Source organism: Amblyomma americanum, chromosome 10 (assembly GCF_052857255.1).
Source record: "Amblyomma americanum isolate KBUSLIRL-KWMA chromosome 10, ASM5285725v1, whole genome shotgun sequence".
In the NCBI taxonomy this organism is placed as follows: Eukaryota; Metazoa; Arthropoda; class Arachnida; order Ixodida; family Ixodidae; genus Amblyomma; species Amblyomma americanum.
In genome coordinates, this window is record NC_135506.1 from 77,049,388 (window position 1) to 77,070,900 (window position 21,513).

General features: G+C 44.6%; 2 protein-coding genes across 2 annotated transcripts in view; one reads left to right on the forward strand and one right to left on the reverse strand.

Annotated features, from left to right (window-relative positions):
- Positions 1–7,522, reverse strand: part of LOC144106957 (ATP-dependent RNA helicase DHX30-like) — a 47,890-nt gene extending 40,368 nt beyond the window's left edge. Inside the window, exon 1 of the mRNA XM_077639922.1 lies at positions 7,405–7,522. The gene's annotated coding sequence lies outside the window, so the exon portion shown is untranslated. The remainder of the gene's footprint in view (positions 1–7,404) is intronic.
- The window catches only part of LOC144106956 (uncharacterized), a 180,150-nt gene that overhangs the window by 99,119 nt on the left and 59,518 nt on the right, over positions 1–21,513 (forward strand). The window lies entirely within an intron of this gene.

Consider the following 21,513-nt stretch of genomic DNA (forward strand, 5'->3'; position numbering starts at 1 on the left):
CGATGACGATGACGACATTGCTGATGATGACAACTAAAAGCTTAGGATCATAAGACTTTACAACATTTTAAATTTATGTGTGCGACCACTGGAAGAGGCCCCTAAGAAGTAGGCTTCCTCTACCTTGAAGGAAGACATGAATATGCACGGAAGCTATGTACATGACGCTGTCTACTCAGTTGTGTATGCTGCAACAAGCTCATTGTAACGGGCCAGAATGGAGCCCTTACACAAGGTTCACCATGAAAGTAGCTAGCCCAAACAAGCACGGACAAGGAAGGGTCCTGTGAAATTGCTGTGATAGTATAATAAAAACAAGTGCCTCAGATAAACTATCTGAAATAAACGTCACTTACAGGAGATATTTGAATAATGGAAAGTTACTTCTGGAAGCATCTAGGAGCACACACCAAACCTTGCTGTCAGCACGGTGACCCAGTTTAGAGCCCCACGGGAGGACATTGTCTCCTAATCCTTCCTGATAATTATCCACGCTTCCCAATTTACCTTGCGTAGCCCTTCCTGTTAGTCAACAGTGCAAGTGAGCTGAAAAGCATCATAAGTGCTGTGCCATACAACAAAGTCCACTTGTTGTACCGTTTACGCAGTAACATAGACATGTGACAGCCCACCGGCCTGCCTTTGCGTATCAAGAAGCTTAAGGTCACTCTAAACTTCAGGCACCCTTGATACCTCCTGCTGGCTTCAAAAATGCATAATTAAAAACAAAAACAAATGCCCAGCATGACAAGGATAACACCAAGCACTGGAAGCATAGCATGAAGACTCGCAACCAAAAGTACAAAAGAACTTCATGGCCCCTCCTTACAAAGGTATTGCTGCACCCAGACTAGTTATCAGAGGGGAGAAAAAATAGAAGCATGCAAACTACAGCTGGCTGCATAAGCTAGTAGATGAAGGCAGATTGGGGAAAAGGAGCCTGATTTCTCAAGCATGTGGGCTTGAAAGGAAGCATAGGAGTCTGCTGTTGTTTGCCCGACAAATGCTGCAAAAATATAACTTGAACAAACTTCCCAAACAAATTGGCTTTTGAATACGCTTTGTCAAGCACCATTAATCCAAATGAGTTTTAGTTAAACAAATTCAAACATGGTTCAGTTCAATGAAATAGAGAACACTGAAGAACTGCTTGGGGCTTGACATTTTACTCCGGTTCATAAAGCACTCAATGTTCAATTCAGGTGTGCCAGCTGTCCTTTAAGCAAACAATTCCTTAAAGCACCCTGAGGTTTCTTTAAGCGGCATATCACAGTACACATCATGCCTAAGAATTCCAGACTTCCCACAAAGTTTTCAAAAACGGTTTTCTTCTTTCTCAGAACTCCAGCAGCCAGCAAGCTTTCCCTGAGAAAAGTTGAATGGAGGCTAAATGGTGTCGCATTTTACGTTTAAAGGGGAAGACTGCTCTTAAAAGAATTTTTTCGTTTCTGCACCTAAATTAATCAAAATGCACACCCTTGACTAGTCTCTAGTGCTGATTCAAAAAATATGACTGCTTTTATGATAGGTAGATTAGTTCTTAAAATACGTTTAATTAACACCCTACCATTAACAGGAACAATGAAAAGAAAACGCACACCATAAAGGGTCACAAATAGTGCTTGGTTACACTCTAGAAAAAAAAGAAGATGCAATGCTGGAAACAGTTTTATCTTATCATCATAGGCGGTTTTAAAAGACATTGAAACTCAAGGTACAAATAGTGCCTAAAGTGTAATCAATTACAGCAAATTAAAAAAAAATTCTGAACCTTAATTAAAAATTCTGCTCCCAACATCGCGTGGTCTACACACCTACTGCATGCTAAAAGAATTATGGTCCTATCTGCCATAGATGCTCAGATATGCTAGTTAGGAATTCATTTTGAGAAAAACAAAGTGCCATTTCTGGCAAAATAATCGAAAATTCGGACGCCTGATTTTTGGGACAGGCTTGACTATTCGGACTTTTTCGCGGCACCGTGACATGGCCCATAGAGCCAATGTACAAGAGCACTTAAAATTTCGGACGCACCGCAACTGACTGCTCGATTTTTCGGACCTCATTAGCACTCGGCAGAAATATCCAAGTAAGACTTTCTGACGGGCTAATTGGTACATATTCATTTCTGGAGGCTGTGCGCTAATAAAAGACGTTCACAGGAGAAAGAAGACAACAGGAAAGAAGAGCAACTTTCAACTTTAATGACGACAAAAGAAGCCATGCGCACTTATATACCACCTGTTATCCAGAGATCCAAGCTGCCATATCCAATCTGCCATACACAAAGCTGCCATACACCATAAAAACCCACATGTAGTACGAGGTTTATTTCCCATAATTAGCGTCCTAAATTTCTGCCTCGTACTATTTGCGGATCCAAACAAAAATTTTCGAAGTTACTCGAAGTTTTGATTTCGTTATTGCGGCGTGGCTACGGCTTGGCTTTGCTGTTGGTACGTGGCTATGGCTTGGCTACATTACTCTCGACAAACGACATCACGATGTCGTTTTTTTGTTGCTGATGCATTGGGTGTGCCGGGGGGTCGTGGTGTGCCGTGTGCCTGTTGACAATGCACATGCTCGCATGTAAGCCACACTTCGTGAAGTGGATGTTTTTTTTGGGGAGCAAGATGTCAGGGTCTCGAAAACAGTACTCGGCTGCTTTCAAGTGAAGTGGTTTTAGCTGCGGAGAACATTGGCAACAGTGCAGCCGAGAGGCAGTTTGGTGTCACTGAGGGAAGCATTCGTGGATGGCAACGACAGAAAGAAGCCCTTTTCGAGTGAAGCGGAACGCGGCAAAGCTGTGAAAATGTATTGTGGATGCATGGGAGGCCATCCCAGATCTTGTACGTCGTTCTTTTAAGAAGTGCGGCATCTCGAACGCCCTCGATGGCACGGAAGATGAGTACATTTGGGATGATTTGTCGGACAAAGAAATGTCTGAAGAAAGCGCTGCTGAAGATGAAAGTGATTGAAGTGCGGGATGCGATTTGAATAAATGGCTTCTCTGAGCTTATGTCACTCGTATTACACGCGGGTAAAACTTTTTTTCCATTTCGCGTCTCTAAAACTTAATCTCGCAATATATTCAGGTTCGTATTATATGCAGGTTTTTACGGTAATGTGTACAGTGGAATCTCATTCATTCAAACTGCAGGAGAGACCGAAAGCTTGATCAAACAAAACGTTATTCATGCTTAAAGGGAGCCTCTTAGCTTGAGATGCTGGACTTCTGCGCGAGTCGGCACACTGCGCTCGCGTGGTTTCGAATTCGTACTGTTCTTGAATGACTTCCGCCGAACGAAGTTGAACAGCAGTCAAAGCTCGCAGAACTCATCTGTGCCGAGTCTTTCGTCTCGAATATGAGAAGAGGTAGCAGCGAAGCGCGTGGGAGGCATACGGCTTCACGGAAACGGCGAGCGTGGGAGGAGATGGTGGTGCATTTCAAAGCGAGGCAAGCATATCCACGGCAAAACGCACCGCAACCCTGGGTCTTCTATTGTAAAACAGTAAACAGCTGGCGTTTCGATGACAGGCAAGATGCCTCTCATTATAAGCAAGCCACCGCAGAGTGCACACCGCCGGATACGATGTTGATTTTGGCTCTAGCCGCTAGGCTTAATGACGAAGGCCAACGCTGACAGAGCACTTGCTCCAGCCATTTCTCAGTTCTTATTGTTTCGCCATCTTCGCGTTGTTGTCCCGGGACCATCGCACTGCGGGTGCAGCGCAGTTCCTCTGGTGGCGTGTTCGCTCTCCCGTCTACAGACTTTGTCCCAATCCGTGCGTTCATCGGTGACATGCCAAGGGCAGCACACCCAGGCCGAGCTCGTGAAAGCGACCGCCGCCCGTCATCTTTTGATATGTCGCGCAGCAAAATTTTGTCATGAGGAGCTTTAGAATGTGTGCAATACAACTGACCTCTTCCTCCGGCATATTGGCAAGAAGTTTGTGATTTTTTCAGTAAAATTTGATTTTCTGGATTGCCTGAATTTTCGGTCGTTTTCGCGGCCCCTAGGGGGTCCGAAAAATCTGTCGTCGACTGTATTTCGCCTTTATTTACATACTGGCATTAGCAGATGCCTAATAGCCTCCTGGAATGTAATCAGTCTGACCAGAAGCATTGAAATGGTGCTTTTTCAGTGTGCACTGCAGATTTTCCACACATTTGCATTTCTGTAAAGATTCAGTTCGTCTTTGGTTATCCTTCTCCTGCGTGCGCGTTTGTCTTGGGGCTAGGAGTTAGGCTGAGCTCTTGCAATATACATGTAGCAGTCCTTTCACTCCCCACATTGGATTTCATCATGGCTTCAGCCACAGACACAGTGAAGAGAGAGGAATGTTGTTCATTTTGGGCAAGTGCCCATATCATCGATCACAAACTGTCGTTGTTTTGGGTGTTGCCTCGTTGGAAAATTCAAGCAGCCTCCTGTCCAAAAGCCTTTCATATATAGGAAGGGCTCGCAAACATGAAGACGCAGATTGTACCGGTGACGTGGCATAGCCTCACTTCTGGCCTCTGCCGCATTCTGCCGGCACCAAGAATCCCCGCCTGTTGGTCAGAGGGTGTGGCTGCGAGTGGAGTTGTTGGACATCACATGATGGTAGGTGGCCATCACAGCTTTGAGCGTGGCCTCTACATCACCTATACGTGAGTTTAGCACCCATGAATTATAGGAGCTCAATTTAGAGATCAAACCTTGTGTGAGCTTGCCTCTCTCGCCAAGCCATTCTCCAGCAGGACATTTCTGCTTGGCAACCACGTTGTGCAGAGCAGAGCCCATGCATTTTTACACGATTCACGCAATCTGCCTTCTGGACTCCAATGTATCCATACACTTCCGCTTCTTTCAAAGCAGGGAAGATGAAACTGCCACCATAAGACAGCACTGTGGTATAAAGAAGGTTGTGCTGCTATAGGAACCACTGGAATAAGATCACGGCAGCTTCAACCTTCATTTTCCAGCCTTCTTGTTTGTGTTTTTCTGGCAGGTGTGGCTGTTTCCAGGCGGGGCAAGTTGGGTCACCTTCTTTTGGGCCCCGTTCACACGCGGCGCAAAAATTCTCAGTACAACAAAGTTGACAAGTCCAGTGAACAGTGTGATGAGTGTCTACGTGTCATCCGTGAGCCGTCGAATGACACAGTGATGTTGCCCGGATTCCCGAGATTCATGTAAGCTTCCGAAACTGCTCACGCACAGCAGGAAGTCAACTGTTCGGCCACATGGTCCATCGCGAACATCAATTTCTTCTCGACATATTTCTGCCAAGATTTTTATGTAGCGCAGCATGCTGATCTCCTATTAAGTGCAATGCATGCGCGGCGAGAATGTTCACCACAAACGGGCTCACTGTCTGGTCGGTCTTCATACACGGAAAGTTTCATCAACATGAAATGTTGCCACAGTCCGTACATGTCAGGATCAGTTTGGCAGCAAGGCCGTACTCTTTTCCGGTTTTATCAATTGTCACGTTACCGTCGCACATTTTGCATTTCACCGTTCGCCAACTACCAACTCTTGTTAACCATCTCGTTCGCCAGCGACAATGGAGAATGCTGTGTCGCCAAACACGAAGGTTGTGAAATCTCCAGTTCTATCAAGAATGCCATCTTGTGCTCTGTTGCTGCAGCTGATGCCATCCACTGCAGTTTCTTCCAATCTTTCTTGTCCATTTCTTCCATCTCACAAAGCCGTAGCATTGGGGTATCATGATCAACGCGACCGCTGTCCGAAAACGTATCTGCGGCTGGCGCTGCCATCAGGCCTAGCCCAATCGGCACTTCGTTACATGCTGGCGAAGGCATATCCAAGATACTCTAGATGTACACAGCGCTCTTCTTGAGATTGCTAATGAGCGATTTTTCCCCCTTTTTTTCGTACCTGTGAGATGTGCGGAACTTCGGCGCTGGCGCTGACATTGTTGAGGCACACCAGCGAATGCACTTTGACAAGATTGCTATTGCTTGCGCTCCATAGACGTTTCCAGCAGATGACGCAAGGGGCATCAGCCAATTGGGTACAGTCGACTCCGGTTAGCACGAAGTCCACGGGGACGGCAAAAGCTTTGAATTGAACAAGATTCCAATTAGGCAAGAGCACATAAAAACATCCTTATTAGCAATGAAACCATGCCAGCGTTCACGAGAAATAGTCTGTCATCTTTCTCTCCTTATTGAATCCTGCAGCAGAAAGCATGTTTTGAAGACTATAAATGTGCCTAAACACTTCTGCTGGATTATTGTCTGCTGAAAAACGCTTCACAACAGCGAGGCCCGCAGCTGCATCTGCAGCCGTCAGATACAGCGCGTCATGATCGCAGTCATGAACAGATTTGCTGGGCCGAACAATCAGCACAATTTCACTGTCCGTAAGAGTGTCGCATGTTTCGACTTCATTGTCCATGGCTATAAATTCTTTGAAATGAACGTCACCAAAAGCAACGTCAAAATCGGTGCCAACATCAGTGTCAAAATCGGCAACAAGTAGAGAGCACTCTACCGACTCACAGGAAGGAGTTGTCCATGCACAAAATCATTCACTCAAGGCGCTTGCTTTAAAGGACATTAACATTCTTGATTATGCCCTGGTCCATAGGCTGCGAGACAGATGCGGTATTTGCAGGAAGGTATGCAAGGTGGATAGCACTTAAGATCATGCGCATTGCACTGGTCTACAAGAAAGAGCACTTTCCGGATGAATGACATAAATTTCCAAACCAGCTTCATCAGCCAATCTGAAAATTTCTGACATCATCTACGCCTTCTTGTTTGATGTGTAGTCAACAGGAAGCATTTTCACGCCTTTAAATCATCTTGGCTTGGCAGCTTTCCTCACCACGAGCAGGCGACATAGTTCTGTGCCAGTCATGTTGGCGGCACGAACAGCACTGAAACCCTATCCTTGCTCCGTTTGCCCCCGGAGCATTAATCCGTTTTGAAAGTAAGTCTTCTCAGGGACAAGCCGATAAAAGTGAGCAGACTCATCTGCATTAAAGATATATTCCGGCTGGTACTCGGCCAAGAATCTCGGAAACTTTTCGTCCTTCCACATCGAGATTGTTTCAGGATATACTAACGCATTCTCTCCAAATACGCTCTTGAAAACCAGATCATGGCAGTCTTTAAAGCATGTCAGCCATCCATCAGATGAAGCAAAGTCGTCGATCCCCAATATTACTCCGCTCCGAGAGGTTGGGCTTTCGCAACAATCTCCCCGCTGTTATTCCGTGCTCCTCGAATACATACCAATAGAACCTTCTCAAGCTCCGGATGGCAGCCTGAATGCATTCACTTACGCGACATCTTAAACATGTCGTGCTCAAAAGCGTCCCGTATTAAGTGCTTATTCTTATTGAAGTTAGAATGCGTGTTAGGCTTAATGCCATACTTCCGCCCGATACCTTGCTTGGTGGTTCCTTCCTTTTCCACTTCTCTCAAAATCTCGACTTTCGTCGCCAAGTCAAGCATGCGATATGGTCCACGAGTCGCCATGACTGGTACAACCGCTGCATGTGAAGTCCAAATTGTAATCGAAACGTGGAACCATCCGTGACAAACAAATGGCCAAAATGACTCCGTCGCCCTGCCATTGCACTGTGAAATATCAGCTATATCAGCTCACTTCAAGCCTCATCTGACCACTTTGAGATGAGCGGTGCTATAGGCACTTACAATGGCAGTGGTGTATTTTGCCGTTTTAAGAAAGTAGCCTCACGATAGTCACAATGGTACCAAAAATGACAGTCGTGATTATCGATTGAAAAATAACTTAATTAAATGACATTTTAAGCTGTTTAACATCGAATTATTGAGTGATATTTCTACAGGAATACATGCAAAAATGACGGGATCAACATTTCACTTCTAATTAATCAGAAATTCTAATTGAGCAGCTTCAAATTATTGAAACCGCCTGCAGCAGCCTTCAGCAACCTGCATCGACTAGCGAATAGCATGGCACATTATGACAGCAATTTGGCGGCATTTTCTCCCTTATCCAGTAAGCATAAAAGAGCAGCAATGACACAAAATTAAAAATGAAAAGCAGCTCTTTCAAATGAAGCCAAGATGGTGGCGATCACTACAGTAGAACGATAATAGCATGTCGTAGAAAAAGCCCTGTTCTTGTGTGAAAATCTACCCACAGAGAGCATGGATCGAAGTTTTATACTCATTTTACAGCTCAAATATTGACTCTCAAGGTTACAAAATTCAGACTACTACAAAAAAGCTGCAGATTTTGAAAAGTAAATTTTTAGAAAATCGATTTTTTTTGCAATGTTTTTTTGCTCCAAAGAGCTGCCTTCCCCCTTAAAGCGAGTATAGACACCTAATTTTCATGGCATGTTCTCTTCTCTACAATGAAGCAGAAGACACTACTATGCATGAATAACCATGTGCTATTCGCCTATGGCTGCCAAGTAATTTACAATCAAACTTTTCTGTCACGCTGTTTCTGTTTCCATTTCAACAGCCAGACGATGGCTGTAACGTCAAAGTGCAATTATATGTCATATGAGCCATGGAAAAACGACTATATAATCGCTGCTTCATCGTTTTAATTCACTAGAGCACTGAAACCATCCTTCCTCAAGAGCCGTAATGACAGCGAATGTAGAAGCAGTGATTATATTGCATGCCTCATGTGACCTATAACCACACTTTGACATCACAGCTACCATTCCGCTGTTTAAACCGAAACCAAAACAGCACGAGAAAGTAATTCGATCATAAATAAATTAGCAGTCGTAGGAAAATACCACACGGTAATTCATGTATAATAATGCCTTATGCATCATTAAAAACAAAAAAACACACCCGAAAGTTAGGTGTCTATACCCCTTCAAAGTACCGACACAACTTCAGAACACACGGCAGAAACGGCCATAAAGACACAACGAATCCACTCATTGTGTCCTCATGCATGCATATCAGCCACATTTTCTGAACTTGCACAAAAGGGTTAAGGCGTGAGCAAAATTTTACATCCAATGCAGCACACATGAGTCGGCAGAAAGAGAGTCGGACACTGGTTGTCGGCCCTTGCCTCAAACTGTGTGACGAGATCTTGCATGGCAGGCACAGAGCTCTCTAGCAGGGCCACTGACATGGGCGCCATGCGCTGGCTCATTCACTTCCTCAGCTCCTGGTCTGAGCATGTCTTAGGGCTCTGGTTGAGGTCAATGTGACCCCTCGTGACAAGATACTCAACAAGGTGGGAGGCCGTCAGTGCTTTTGCCTCCTTCTTGGTCCGAGCGCTGCCATTGAACGAAAGGTTGCACGGCCACTTCACGGTCAACGTACATGTCTCACAGAGATGGTGTGCTGGCAAAAAAAAAAAAAATACAGATGACGCATTTATATAGTCTATGGAGACATTACATTTCAATGAAGCCATGCACCTTACAAGCCCAAACACCACGTTGGCTGGCTGTGCTTTGTGATGATGCGCAAGACATTAGCAAAAGTAAAATGCCATGTGGGATTTACTTACACCTAGTAAGCAGCTCATAACTGAATCTCTCCTCTCATGCTCTTTGAATTCAGCAGTGAAACGATGGATACGATGTCAATGCTAGTTTAGGTCATGTGAGGAACACAAAAATATATTTTAGCCACTCCTTCATTTATTGTCAATCCAGCTCTTGAACAGGGTGGCACACGAGTAGCAATGAATCAAAACGTCAAAACAACAATTATACTGCTTTTTTTTTCAGGCCTCGCATGATAAACTAAAGTTCAATATAATGCCCATCATTTTGCTGTTGAAACAGAAACTAAAACTGCATGAAATAAATAATTCAATTATAAATTATTTAACAGGTGTAAGCGAATTCCATATGAGGATATATGTACAGTTGTGCCTCGTTAATACGACCCCTGTTAATATGGACGACTCAAATTATGGACAATTTTTCTTGGGACACAACCTCTTCAAGGTCTTTATGCCTGCCCAGATAGTGGACAGGGGGGAATAATGGACAGAGTCCATTGGGGTCCACGTATTTTTGCCCCTTTAATATGGACAGTGATGAGAACAAAATCTCTACCGCCCCAAACAGACGATGTATTTTCTGCATGTTGAGTGCAGGGCACCAGAGGAATACAGTGAAAAAGTGTAAATGACCGAGTGGTGGCATTTTTCTTTTGTGGTAGCATGTTTTACAGTGCGAAGATGTCCAGTAAGCGCACCTTACCATTTTTCGTGTTCCAAGCATGGTTGTGAAGAAATCTCTCTCTGCAGGTTGTAGTACTACATACAAAGCCGCGTTCAGCTCCTGTCTGCCGACAGAGTCCTGGTAAATAGTAGCGGTTCGTGGGGTGTGGACAGATGTAGGAGTTAAGTCATGTTGCCATGAAACGCCATGAAGTGTATCACAGATTACTAGGCATGTCAAGCTGCACCGCATTATATTAAGCGTAACGGTGACTAAAATAATGGGCTTGTGGGTACTAAAGCAACATCTGATTTCAACTTCACTACCAGCCACTATGCACAGAAGCAGGCCTTATTCATAGCTAGTTATTTTTCTGAATACTTTTTTCTGCCATTCATTATTTCGAATGACTCGCGTTAGTTTTTTTCGGGAATCAAAATGTGCATATTAGCGCATTGAACCCACTCGCATATGAACCCCCCTCCCCTCTACTTTTGTCCGGGAAAATTTGTTTTTAAACCATCAACTTTTGGTACCGCATTCCTCAGTTTTCAAGCAGATCGCAGTGCAGACCTTGGCAGCTCGCCAAGATGCTGCCCGGATAACATCATAGCGCGTTGATATTTTGACGAGAGCTCCTATCAAAGATGAAGGGGCGGGGGGGGGGGGGGGTCTGCTCAGCCAAGACGTGCGGTCTTGACAGAAGTGCTGGCGGTGGTGGCTTGCTTGGCGTGCTGCTGCGCGCTAGCCTTAGAAAGCTGGCGGACGCTCGAGCAATGGAGAGGAGCACAGCAGTTTAAACCAGAACCCTATAAAACATCCTCTACCTGAAGTGCTGTGAAGGAAGCAGGACCTTCAGACCCCAAAGCGATTTGGTAAGCACGAGATCGAAAGCGAAAATGATTAACCCCTCACCACCCTGCATGTTTTTTTAACCTCACGTAAACAATGCAAACCTGACCTTGAGGGCCAGTGTTCAGAATGTTCGCTTTATCTCGCCACGATTTGCCGGCACCGCTGGCTATCACAAAATGGTCGGAATGCGCTGTTTTCCACCGAAGCATACATCGGCGTACAAGCAGGATAACCGGCATATAGTGGAAAACACCTTAGAACTGAACGATTCAAAACAATGCCAGCACAATCACGTCTGACCGCATGCTTTTGTTGATGATGGATGGACGGACAGACCTAAGTACGGGCTGGCGGCGCATGATGAAATTTTGACTCTAAAAAAATACTTGAAACTTTTTCTCACGTAATGCACCCACCCCCCAAATAGACTCCGAAAAAAAGTGGGTTCATTACGCGAGTATATACGGCAAATATCTCACAGACATTCCCAAAGAAGAAAAAAATGTAAATGAAAATTTGGTGTTTATACTCCTTTAACTCTTTAACTACCAACCCTGAGCTGTACTTGTCATGAAAGATTGTACCAATATCCCCAATGACTGAGTCACACTCGTCCTGCCCATGTTATGCTGCTCCCAAGACCGAAGACATGTTATGGTTGCCAAATGCGTTGCTTGCAATTTTCAGCACCAGAGGGAGACAGATCTCTGCGAACAAAACACATTTCGCACCTTTAACGTGTGTTTTAAGCCTGACAACAGTCATTTCCTAATGACATCACACATGAAAAATGCCAATGCCAGCACTGTCCTGAGAAAAAGAGTTGCTTTTTGAAGCAGTTCAGGCAGCAGCATTACTGACGATTTAAAGTGTTTTCGACAGTGACCAACTTCGTTCAAAAGCTGGAGACGTCTTCAGATGACGGCAACAGCGACGCGCTCGGTAGTGCATGCTTACTAATGATGAAACCTTGCATCTGTTAAGACACAGCAACTTTTATGCACTCTGCAATGTGTTAAAGTGCATCAGATGAAATAATTACCACGCTGTATAGTACGCTGTATAGTATTCGGCTTAAACTGAGGAAGATGATCTTGATGTTCATTCAATGCACGATAATCTGACATCAATAATTATGGAGTGCGCAGTAGAAGTAGGCGGTAGGACAGTTCGAAAGGATACCGGGAAGCTATCTCAGGTGACGAAAGATCTGATTAAGAAGCGCCAAAACATGAGGGCATCTAACCCTACCGATAGAATAGAACTAACGGAGATATCAAAGTTAATAAATAAGCGCAAGGTAGCCGACTTAAGGAAGTTTAATATGGAGAGAATCGAGCATGCTATAAAGAACGGAGGTAGCCTAAAAACAGTGAAGAGGAAACTAGGCATAGGTAAAAACCAGATGTATGCATTAAGAGACAAGCAGGGCAATGTCATTAACAATATGGATAAGATAGTTAACGTAGCCGAAGAGTTCTACACAGACCTGTACAGTAGCCAATGTAATCAGAGCGCTAATGAGAAAGACAGCAGTGCACAGCAATGCGTCATCCCGCCAGTAACGAAAGATGAAGTAAAGAAAGCCTTAGAAGCAATGAAAAGGGGAAAAGCAGCTGGGGAAGATAAAGTAACAGCAGATCTGTTGAAGGATGGAGGGGACATCGTGCTTGAGAAACTAGCCACCCTGTATACGCAATGCCTTATGACCTCGACTATACCAGAAGCTTGGAAGAATGCAAACATTATCTTAATTCATAAGAAGGGAGATGCCAAGGACTTGAAAAATTACAGGCCGATCAGCTTACTATCCGTTGCCTACAAAGTATTTACTAAGGTAATCGCTAATAGAGTCAGGGCAACGTTAGACTTTAATCAACCAAATGATCAGGCAGGCTTTCGTAAAGGATATTCCACAATAGATCATATTCACACTATCAGTCAGGTGATAGAGAAATGCGCAGAATATAACCAACGTCTATATATAGCTTTCATTGATTACGAGAAAGCATTCGACTCAGTGGAAACCTCAGCAGTCATACAGGCATTGCGTAATCAGGGGGTAGAAGAGCCTTATGTCCAAATACTGGAAGATATATATAGCAACTGCACAGCTACTATAGTCCTCCATAAAGTCAGCAATAAAATTCCAATAAGGAAGGGCGTCAGGCAAGGAGACACGATCTCGCCAATGCTGTTCACCGCATGTTTACAGGAGGTATTTCGAGGCCTGAATTGGGAACAGTTGGGAATAAGAATAAATGGAGAATACCTAAATAATCTGCGATTTGCTGATGACATTGCCTTGCTGAGTCACTCAGGAGGTGACCTGCAAATCATGATCAATGAGTTAGACAGGCAGAGCAGATCGATAGGTCTAAAAATTAACATGCAGAAAACCAAGGTAATGTTCAACAGCCTAGCAAGGGAACAACAGTTTACAATTGGCAGCGAGAGCCTAGAAATAGTGACGGAATACGTCTACTTAGGGCAGGTAGTGACAGCTGATCCGGATTATGAGAGGGAGATAACTAGAAGGATAAGAATGGGGTGGAGCGCATATGGCAAATTCTTGCAGATCATGAGTGGCAGTTTACCAATTTCCCTCAAGAGGAAAGTGTACAACAGCATAATCTTACCGGTACTCACCTACGGGGCAGAAACGTGGACGCTAACGAAAAGAGTTCAGCTTAAGTTAAGGACAACACAGCGAGCCATGGAAAGAAAAATGATAGGTGTAACGTTAAGAGATCGGAAGCGGGCACAGTGGGTGAGGGAACAAACACGGGTTAATGACATCCTAATCGAAATCAAGAAAAAGAAATGGGCTTGGGCAGGGCATGTAATGCGAAGGCAAGATAACCGCTGGTCCTTAAGGGTAATGGAGTGGATTCCAAGAGAAAGTAAGCGTAGCAGGGGCGGCAGAAGGTTAGGTGGGCGGATGAGATTAAGAAGTTTGCAGGCAAAGGGTGGATGCAGCTGGCAAAGGATAGGGTTAATTGGAGAGACATGGGAGAGGCCTTTGCCCTGCAGTGGGTGTAGTAAGGCTGATGATGATGATGATAGTACACTGCAACCCATTACCATGCCATGCACGGAGGGAAAGCCACCCTCAAGAGCAGCTTTCTTTTTAAGGGGGGATGCTAGGTTGAACAGCCAACTTTGGCACCACTGAACCAACTGTGATAAAATTTTCAGGGATGGTGTATCTTCTCATTAGACTACATTCAAAATTTCAGCTCCCTAGCTCAAACAGAAAAGAAGTTATGGCTATCATAATAAGCAGTCATATGTGTCTGCTTAGGAAAACTATCATTTCGAAAACAATGGAGTAATACTAACTGTTAGTAATTAGATATCTTCTAGAATGTGTATAGTGCAGGATAAGGCTGGCTACATGTTTTTATACCATTTGTGTAAAAGTTCTATTTTTTTGTTGTGATTATATGTCAGACATCTCGAAATATTTTGTTAGAAAATATTTAGCCACCTAAAGAGCACCTTACCTTGTTCCTGAGAAAATTCCAATCGAGAAACCACCTTGAAAGCAGTCTTTGGCAATGCAGTTTGGAAATGATAGTTTTCCTAACAGTTCTAACGGTTTTGTTTTCTCAAAAACTGCAAACTGAGAAAAATGAGCAAAGATTTCAGAACATGCTATTTTATTTGGGGGTAAAAAAAAATATTACTCAAAGTGCCCTGCTTCATACGTCGGGCCCTCCTCTTCAACACGAGAAATTTAGAAGCCCCTTCCTATTGGTCCAAACAGTTCCACATGTGTTTGGTTTTTTTATCTTGAAGGCAGTTGAACAGTGCTGGACTACTGTACCAATTATCTACAAATAGCGACTGTCCTTTTCCGAGGTAGTCTTCAAGCAGCTCTAGAAAGATGAAGCCAGAAAATCCCATATCCTTGACCATGGTCATGTTTGTCGTCGCTCCAGTGTACACAACTAATTTCAGAATGTAGCCGGTTTTGACATCACAAAGAACAAAGAACTTGACACCAAAGTGGTGCCTTTTCGAAAGAATGTATTGCCAAAATGACCGCCGCCCTTTCCATGACATCATAGACTCGTCTGTGCACAGGTCTTGGTGCGGAATTAGTATGCTACTCAGCTTGCTCTGAATTGCTTCCATAAATGGCCGCACTGTTCTCAGCTGATCTGCGACATCTGTGGAGTTACTCAGATAGAGGAGCCACAGGAGGAGCAGGAAGTGGTTCAACGAAAAAATGGTTGCAAGAAATGGTGTGTGCAACATAGAATTTGTGCTTCATTAGTCTTGCAAGGCATTCTTTCTTATCAGCCTCGTCAGCAGAACGACTTCAAAGAAACAGTACGTTCCTGCTACATGTCTCCACCAAAGCTTTCAGCCGTAACTTGCGTGCAACTCTTTGTGCGCTTGTCTTCACTTGCCCAAACGGAATCGTTTCACTCACGATGTGTGAAACGATTGGCTCATCAAAAAACAGCTTGAAATAGTCATCATCTTGCGCATCCGGTTGAAGAGTTGCGCTCGCAGATGGTCCTGAAAGTGACGCGTCGAAAGGAAACAACGTAGGTGAGAAATCGCCTTTCTTCCACATAGTTTCCGTTTGCCGTGCACGCTTCAGGGACAATGGTCCCATCGTTTGAACATCCGAATCTGACAGTGCGGAACTCACCTCTTCCTTGGATGAGACGCTGTCAGAGTCCGAGCTCGGCTCGTATCCAGAATCGGAAGAGCCACCGCTCCAAAGAGCAGACAAAGGACCCGCGCACTCAGCCATCCAAAAGTAACCACGCTCAGGGAGGATGTGCTTTCAGTGGCCTGCACAACGGAGATAAATGAAACGTTGTGTGATCAAGAAGACAGAGGGAGATGAAAAAATGCTAAAGCAAAGTTTGAGGGGCTTTACGTTTACTGCTGCAAGCCAGAAGTGAGGGTGCGGCGAGAGAGCGAAAGCAGCAATCGAGTCATGTGTCCGCCTCTTTTTGGAGAGGCAACGACGTGTGCCCCTGAACTTGATGCCCCGTAGCAGATACGCCAACAGAAGAAAGATAAAAACCTTCAAACCAGCGGAGATGGCAGAACAACCCTTGAACCCATAACCACATGCGCGACGCATGATCCAGCGAATGCAGAGCGACCACGGCATTCAGCAAAGAAATAGATGGAGTGACAGTCGCCCCATACTCTTCAATACATGTACCAAAACAGTGCGGGGCGAAAATACGAACTTGTAGAAAGTTTCAAAAGATGGTGGCCAGTTCAGGAGCGCTAGCTTTGCGCTCCAGCACGAAATTTTGAACGCACGATAAAGAACGGACCGGTACGTCAGTGACACTCAGTGACACTATGGGGGGGAAGCACGAAGACAAACCGGTACGTCCGTGACGGCGAAAGGTTTAAACCAGCAATCTAAAACAACTCAAAATTAAAAACACAATTTTTTTTCCGAAAATCCGTATTTTAGTTCCACATCCCCCTTAAACATTTGTCAACTCTAACCAGAAACCAATGAAGTAATACATTTTCAGAATTAGAAGTACACAGATAAATTTACGACTACTTAAAAATTTTTTCAAAGCATCCGAAAATGACTCTCAAGAGGTCCTACTTTCACCACAGCAGTCGCCGGCCTAGACACTCAATAAGATTAATTCGCGCTAAAGAGAACGCAAATGAGACTGGACTCTATAAGCCCCACTGAAGTTCTTTATATCTTGAGCAATCAAGCATAAACCAACCTTTAGAGGAAGCCAAAGTGTCAATAAATGCCTTTGTACCTCCATTATCAGTCGCATTTTTCAAAACCTTGGTGGTTTTGAATCTAGTTTTCTGGATAATTTTTTTCATCAAACTCTAGAAAATGTATCAATGAAGTTTCACTGCATTTGCCATCACTACCTCACATTGAAGAGGCTTTCCATGAAGTACTCAATATTTCAGGATTTTCAAGGCTTTGCAAATGGCACTTCCAAAATCAATACTTTTCAGTAGTCTTACTACAGCCTCTTAGTACTATACACTGAACTTGCATGTACAGCCGGCAGTAAAAGTTTACGGGATGTGGGTGTGTAGAAAAATCAATTCTGGGACCGTCACGTCTCGCGAGCCAACCACATGAAAGGACAGCACGTATGAGGGGCTGTGCATGCTCCATCCATTAATACCAATACCCGGAGGTGGCATGAAACAGCACTGCGATGAATCTGATCCTCAGCACTCACAATCATCAAACTCTTGCTGCCGACTGAGCCAGCAGCACCAAGATCCATGAAACACAAGCTTCCAAAGCTGCGTTTTGATGCGAGATTGACAGTAAAATACGCAACCAGCTGTCCTTCAAAGTGCATGCAGTTCTCAATTCTGTCAAGAAAATGAGCACCTTAGAGTGCATATATATATGTACCTCTCTTGATGCCAGAACCCGCCGGAAAGCAAGAAAAAAATGACCACAAAAGTCCATCCAACCCAATCTTATGAGGCCTTCCCTACAATAATTTCAGGCCCAATAGCATCCCACCATTCCATTCAAAAACATATTCTGAAGACCTGTGCCCTGAACTGAAAGAATGGAGCCATGCACACATGGAACTTACTCTGTGAGAGGACCACAGTGTATGAAGGCAAGAGCGCCTCATCGCCTTTCAGGATGCACACAGATGTTGTGTACCACAGACTTGGCTCGACCCAATTCTCGCTTCTCAGTCCAGGCGCTAAGTCTCTAACTTGGCACGTGCACTGAGAGGTTTTCCATTCGTGTCAGGTACTGAAAATGTAAAAGCAATCACATGAATTAGCAAAGAAGTTCCAAGAATGTTTGCGCACCTTTGAATTGGAGTCATCAATATTTACGTGCTGAAGCTATAAGGCATCAGGGCTGGACTTTAGAGGAAGTTTCTAGGATAAAAAATTTATGACTCATGAAAAACTTACTAAAAAAAAGTTACGACTGCGTGGATCCTTGAGTAATTACATAAAAATCCTAATGTCTTTAATGCTGCAATTTCTAACCACTGCAGCACTTTGTACACAACTGTGTACATGACCGCCAGAAAATAGTTAATTTTTTCACATTACAAAACTAGCTTTAATTAGGTCTAAATATACTGTTAAGGTGGTAAAACCCTTCCTTGAATTTAAATGAGGAGTGCAGTCTAAAAGGATATGCCCACTTTGCACAACAACAGCCATACCAACAAGCTGTAAAGCTAAAAAATTTAATTTCTAGAAAACATTCCCAGACAGAATAGGTGACGAGAGCTGCTTGTGCAAATTTAATTAGTGAGGATGGACTATAACAAAATGCCAAGAAAAATTGATGATGGCCTAGCTCTGTTAAGCCAGGATATGCGTAGCATAAGCACGGCGACATCTGGTTTGGAAGAGTTAATATATGAAAGGCGCTCATTCACTACATGCGTCCTTATTCACTGTTAAACCTGGAGCTGTCGTGGCGGAGTGGTAGCACCTCCGCCTCAAATGCCAAAGGCCCTGGTACAATCCCCAGTCTCGACACAGGGTTTTTTTTATTGAGTGAGAGTGCAGGAGGGGTTGATCACGCGGTTGGCCACGTGGTCGGTCACATAGCGCGGAGCAGCTGCCGGTGACGTGGCGCCGTGGCTGGTCACATGATTGGTCACGCGGTTGGTCGCGTGACCAGTCACGTGGTGCAGTTTCCAGAAGATGCGCAGACCGGCGAGGCGTGCGAGGCATGCGCGGCGGCGGCGCGCCAGCTGTGCGCCGTGTGATGTCACTTTCCCCCGCGCATGCGCAGCACGGCTCTCCAGGAACCACGCGAAACTGCTCAGCCTCGGCACGGAGAAAGGAACAAAGCGTTAGCGACTCACTCTAATGCAGAACAGGAGAAGGCACGACGACGCCACTCTTGACCATGGTCCCAGCTGCCTTGGAAGCTTCAGCTGGGCTTTTTTGCAGCTCCATTTCAGAAGCCCTGGCCATCATGTCATTTGCCTGATCAGACATCAACTGCTGCGTGAAATCCAAAGCATCTCTTCTTTCCTGGTTTCGCTTGAGCTGTTGAGTTGAACCCTCGATGTCGGGAGCAGCTACACCCGGCCTTTTCAGCAGCTGTTGTGCAGAGCCAGCGGTGTTGAAAACTCCCAGATCCTGAGAACAGACCGAAAGACAGCAGTGTCTACACATCTGCCATCCCATACTGCCTTGGTCGGATTTGATTCTTCTTTTGGATTTGCTTATCACAAAAGTAAAGCTGTACTAATGGCACCCTTTGGATATCCTTCTGCTAGGTGAGAAGAACAGTTGTCCTCACTTTTCACGACCTTCCGAGTCTTCCGGGCTGCCGCATCTGCTCCTGCTGTGCAACCCAAAAGCAAGCCATGTACACAAAAGACATATGACCGGAGGTGTACATACAAAGTGCAATATTGCATGCTATGATTGTGATGCTACATTTGTAAGCGGACATCAATGATTTCCAAAATGAGATGGAACAGCCCACCGCAAGTCCCCCCTGCAATGACACCCAGCTTGTGGGTGGGAGGAAGCTGGAAAGGGAGTGAAAATTAACATTCCTCCACTTTTGAACAGAGACAAGTCAGTCTGCTTGATGACAAGAGTGCATACTGTCATTTTTGGGGAGCCACCTCCTGTTCTGCCTTCTTCAAAAAGTTTGTCACCAATTCGTTCAGCAACTGCTTACAAGATCGGCCAAAACAATCCTGCAATGCAGACTATCCACATTACAAACATACCCACCCATTTACCTTGTTACCAAGGATAACCACGGACACGTTTGCAATAGGAAGCACAGTAGCATATGGCCCTGCAGAAATAATTTAGCCAAAGTAAAGTCTATATATTGCAGCTCCTAAGAAAGCATTTCTTAAAGACTCATCTACCTGAAGCACCGAGTTTGTACACTCAAACCTGCCGTCAATAATTTAGGCCCCAGAGTGAGCGCAATTTTTGGAGACAAAAGGTATTGAGTTTTGCAATTGTTAACATTGCTTTCTACTTCAGTTGGAATCTGTGGAGCAGTGCACTAACACCTTCCGTGCTTATCCTCCTGGAAATTCCCTTTAGCATCATTCAAAAATTCGTTCATTCACAATTATGTGCCTCATTCCTTGGCGCAGAGGAAAAAATCTCTTTAAGGAGGAAGCTCACAAACGAAAGAGCCCAATTTTTTCGTGTGCTACACAGCTAGAACCATGGTGCCAAATGTTCTTGACCATGTTATAATGGAGACCATACAAACACACTCAAAGTACCTTGACTTGTTAGTGAAGGCTTTTTGAGTTGGGTACCCTGTCAAGCGGGCACTTGTAAGGCCTTAGAAATTAAGGTCCTTTGCCCCAAAGCCGCGTCACGCGCATCTACACGGCAAAGCGTTGAGACCTTTGCGATAAAGGTCCGTAGCAATAAAGGCAGCCGTCAGCGGCCTTAAAGTTGCTTAAAGGAGCAACCCAGACGGCAGCGCCAGCTAGCGAGCTCAAAGAATAAAAAATTGACGCAATTTTTAGTTTTAAAAACGTAAAAAATACCTAATTTATCTTATTTAATGGTTAATTTTGCATTACAGTGCAGTTAACCGTAGAGGAGGCTATGACTAAAGACATCCACACTGCTAAGAAAAGACTTGAACGCTTTTCAGCAGCCGCATCGACACACACATGCTTGCGCATCTTGCTTTGCAGTTTTTTCTTCATTTGCTCTTTGTTGTGTGCGTGTTTTGAGTTTGCTTGTGTGCACAAAGACACAAGCAACAAAGCACGCTTCTCGAACACGACGAGGAGCCGAACAGAAAAGTGCGCCTACCGTGGTCGAACCGAGAACGATGAAAAAAAAACGAAACTGTTTCAAAATATTCGTTTCTCACCGTCAGAACGCTCATTTGTAATCGTGATAGCTACTTTTTCCAACATAAATGAAAGCACTCTTAGCTGAAGTGCTACCGTCAGCTTTAATTTCATAATGTTTCTAGCGCCGCTTCACACACAGCGGTGACTTTTGGCATTCACGGAGGCCGCGTTCTAGCTCCTTTGGATTTGCCGTGTAGCAGCGTCGCGGCTCCTTTTCGGTTTTCCTCCTTTAGTGCAATAAGACAACTTTACGGCAAAGGCCGAAAAGAAGTCCCATGTGACAGGGGTATAAGTCTACTTGGGTAATATGGTACTTGCGAAGTATGTACAAAAGTTCCGGAATGAATTGTAAACCATGAGATTTAACATCCCAAAGCAGCAGCACATTGTCTATGAGGGACGCAGTAGTGAAGGGCTCTGGATTAATTTAGACCACCTCAGGTTCTCCAACTTGCGCAGACATCGCAATGCACAAAGGCACCTTTTGCGTTTCGCCTCAATCGAAGCATAGCCACCAATGCGGGAAATGGACCCAGAAAGATCGTGAGTGCCTACATGGACCAATGTTTATAAAAGGATGATTAGAAGAGGCAGTGCCACAAACACTTTAAAACCACTGTTACAAGGAAACGTTTGCGTACAAGGTACTTTGCAAATGAGAATG